The 4,070-nt window shown below is 38.9% G+C and overlaps 1 pseudogene; it reads right to left on the bottom strand.

The window, feature by feature from the left end:
* Window positions 1-208: 208 nt before the first annotated feature.
* On the bottom strand, window positions 209-1,982 carry LOC138921795 (tigger transposable element-derived protein 1-like; annotated as a pseudogene).
* Window positions 1,983-4,070: the final 2,088 nt, after the last annotated feature.

The following is a 4,070-nucleotide window of genomic DNA, read 5'->3' as shown; positions in this document are numbered from 1 at the left end:
TTGGAGATATTATGGGCGGTTCCAGACCACTGTTATAATGCTATAAAGCAAATATCTCAATAAAGCAAGTCACACAAAATTTTTGGTTTCCCAGTGGATATAAAAGTTATGTTTACACTATACTGTAACCTATTAAGGGTGCAATAGCATTATATCTAAAAAAATAATGTACATACTTTAATGAAAAATACTTTATTGCTAAAAAATACTAAGTATCCTCCAAACCTTCATCGAGTCATAACCTTTTTCCTGGTAAAGTGTTTTGCCTCAGTGTTGATAGCTGCTGACTGATCAGGGTGGTGATCACTGAAGGCTGGCGTAGCTGTGGCAATTTCTTAAAATAAGACAACAATGAAGCTTGCTGCATCGATTGGCTGTTCCTTTCAAGAATGAGTTCTCTGTAGCATGCGATGCCGTTTGATAGCATTTTACGCATAGTAGAACTTCTTTCAAAATTGGAGTCAATCTTCTCAAAACCTGCCACTGCATTATCAACTAAGTTTCTGTAATATTCTAAATCCTTTGTTGTCATTCCAACAATCTTCACAGCATCTTCATGAGGAGTAGTTTTCATCTCAAGAAACCAATTTCTTTGTTCATCCACGGGAAGTAACTCCTCATCCATTAAATTGTTATCGTGAGATTGCAGCAATTCAGTTACATCTTCAGGCTCCGCTTCTAATTCTAGTTCTCTTGCCATTTGCACCATATCTGCAGTTACTTCCTCCGGTGAAGTCTTGAACTCCTCAGAGTCATCCATGAGGGTTGGAAGCAACCAAACTCCTGTTCATGTTGACATTTTGACCTTTTCTCATAAATTATGAATATTCTTAATGGCATCTAGAATGATGAATCTTTTCCAGAAGTTTTTCAATTTACTTTGCCCAGATCCATCAGAGGAATCAGTATCTATGGCAGCTATGTGTAGTCTTACAAAATATATTTCTTAAATAAAAATACTTGAAAGTTGAAATTACTCCTGATCCATGGGCTGCAGAATGGATGTGTTAGCGGGCATGAAAACAACATTCATCTCATTGTACATCTCCATCAGAGCTCCTGGGTGACCAGGTGCACTGTTAGTGAGCAGTAACATTTTGAAAGGAATCTTTTTTTTGAGCAGTAGGTCTCAACAGTGAGCTTAAAATATTCAGTGAACCATGTTGTGAACAAATGTGCTGTCATCCAGGCTTTGTTGTTCCATTTATAGAGCACAGGCAGAGTAGATTTAGCATAATTCTTAAGGGCCCTAGGATTTTCAGAATGGTAAATGAGCATTGGCTTCAACTTAAGGCCACCAGCTGCATTAGTCCCTAACAAGAGAGTCAGCCGTCCTTTGAAGCCTTGAAGCCAGGCATTGACTTCTCCTCTCTAGCTATGAAAGTCCTAGATGACTTCTTTCTCCAGTATAAGGCTGTTTTGTCTACATTGAAAATCTGCTGCTTAGCGAAGCCACCTTCATTAATGATCTTAGCTAGATCCTGTGGATAACTCGGGGCAGCTTCTACATCAGCGCTTGCTGCTTCCCCTTGCACATCCATGTTGTGGAGATGGCTTCTTTCCTTAAACCTCATGAACCAACCTCTGCTAGCTTCAGACTTTTATTCTGCAGCTTTCTCACCTCTCTCAGCCTTCACAGAATTGAAGAGAGTTAGGGCCTTGCTCTGGACTAGGCTTTGGCTTAAGGGAATGTTGTGGCTGGTTTGATTTTGTATCCAGACCGCTAAAACTTTCTCCATATCAGCAATAAGGCTGTTTCACTTTCTTATCATGCATGTGTTCACTGGAGTAGCACTTTTAATTTCCTTTAAGAACTTTTCCTTTGCATTCACAACTTAGCTAATTATTTGGTGCAAGAGTCTTAGCTTTCAGCCTGTCTCGGCTTTCAACATGCCTTCCTCACTAAGCTTAATCATTTCTAGCTTTTGATTTAAAGTGAGAGACGTGCAACTCTTCCTTTCACTTGAACACTTAGAGCACATTGTAGGGTTATAATATATTGGCCTAATTTCAATATTGTTGTGTCTCAGGGAATAGGGAGGCCCAAGGAGAGGGAGAGAGATGGGGGAACAACTGGTCAGAGGAGCAGTCAGAACACACACGTTTATCAATTAAGTTTGCTGTCTCATAAGGGCTCGGTTCCTGGTGCCCGGAAACAATTATAATAGTAACATCAAAGATCACTGATCACAGACCACCCTGACAAATATAATAATAATGAAAAAGTTTGAAATTTTGCAAGAATTACCCAAATGTGACACAGAGACAAGAAGTGAGCATATGCTGTTGGAAAAATGGCACTGATAGACTTGCTCAATGCAGGGCTAGCACAAACCTTCAATTGTAAAAACACAATATCTGCAAAGCACCATAAAGTGAGGTATGCCTGTAGATATAGATACAAATATAGATATACATATAGATCTGTCTATATGTATAATGGAATATTATTCAACCATGAGAAAGGAAGACATCCTGCCATTTGTGACAACATGCGTGGACCTTAAGGGCATTATGCTAAGTGAAATAATTCAGATAGAGAAATACTGTATGATCTCACCTAAATGTGGAATCTGAAAAAGCCTAACTCAGAAACAGAGAGTAGAATGGTGGGGGGAGGCAAAAAACGGATACAAGGGTACAAACTTCCAGTTATAAGATGAATTAGTTCTGGGGATCTAATGTACAGCATAGTGATTATAGTTAATAATATCATATTATATACTTGAAAGATGCTAAGAGAGTAGATCTTAAATATTCTCACCACACAAATAAATGGTAATTATATGACAATGATGCAGGTGTTAGCTAATGCTATGGTGGTGATGATTTTGCAATATATAAATGCATCAAGTCAACAAGTTGTACACCCTAAACTTATACAATGTTATATGTCAATTATATCTCAATAAAAAAAGAAACGAATGGTCATCATTAACAATTGCCAAAATAGATTGAGTCAGGTAGGAATGAAGAGTACATTGGGTCTGCCAAAAATGAAATAATTGGAGCCCTTGATCTGAACTCAGAGGAGTGATGGGGAGTAGGGGTGGGAAAGAAGAAGCCTGGTGCTGATGATTAAAGAGGAAGTGGAAAATGAGAAAAAGAATATGGTGAAGGTAGGCCATTCTCTGGAGAAGCTTGGACGGAAAGTAAAGAACATAGATAGGAGGTAGTAAAGAGTTAGAGACATCCAGAGTTAAGGAAGTTCTGTTTCATTTTGGTTTGGGTTGTTGTTTTTTATTTTTTAAGATGGAATATCTCTGAACTTGCTAAATAAATATCCAACGGAGAAGGAGTAATTTAATGCACAGGAGTTAAAAACAATACTATATTGGCTAAAGTTCCTGAGATTGCCAGTGGGGAGGATGGAACAATGGCTCTGATGGTATGAAAAGCAAAGTGAGAGGGACTGGTGTTAACAGACAAATCTTCTCTGATAATGGGAGGAGAGCAAGTTCCTGTAGATTAAATGTGTGTAGATGTAAAAAGATCGGTGGGTTTAGTAGTGAGGAATTGAGGGAGTTCTTGTTTGGTGGCTTCTATTTAATATGTATAGTAGATCAACTTTATCTTCTGAGGTTAAGGAGGGAAGTGGTGGGGTAAAGGGTTTGAGAAGAGTGGAGAAAGTTTAACAATAGCCCCTGAAAAGAATGGAAGAGGATTCTGACTAAAAACAAAGAGTAGGGTAGCTGGGCTGCATGTAGCACTAAGGGCCCTACTAAGGTTAGAAACCACAAACTTGCAATGATCCCAATCTGAACAACTGTGTGATGTTTCTCCAGTAGTGTTCAGCAGCCTGGAGAAAGGAATAAAAGAGCTGGAAGTCTGGATTGATTTGGAGTTTGGATATCATATTGTGGGCAAGCAGGTGGGATAAAAGCAAGACTGAAGGACTGTCATGATAAGACATGGGGTCTGTGCTACAGAAGGAAAAAATGAATCTAGAAGGGAGAGGATAATTAGGAGAAAAATGAAGTTGTTTCAACTAGATCAAGGAATGGATATGGTTTGGATATGAGGGTGAGAGGTGTGGGGGAGTAAAAGCTTGTGGACAGAGGGATGTCAGA

This window comes from Equus caballus, chromosome X (genome assembly GCF_041296265.1).
Source record: "Equus caballus isolate H_3958 breed thoroughbred chromosome X, TB-T2T, whole genome shotgun sequence".
Taxonomy (NCBI): Eukaryota; Metazoa; Chordata; class Mammalia; order Perissodactyla; family Equidae; genus Equus; species Equus caballus.
The sequence above is the reverse complement of the archived record's forward strand: the minus strand, read 5'-3'. Positions and strand labels throughout refer to the sequence as shown.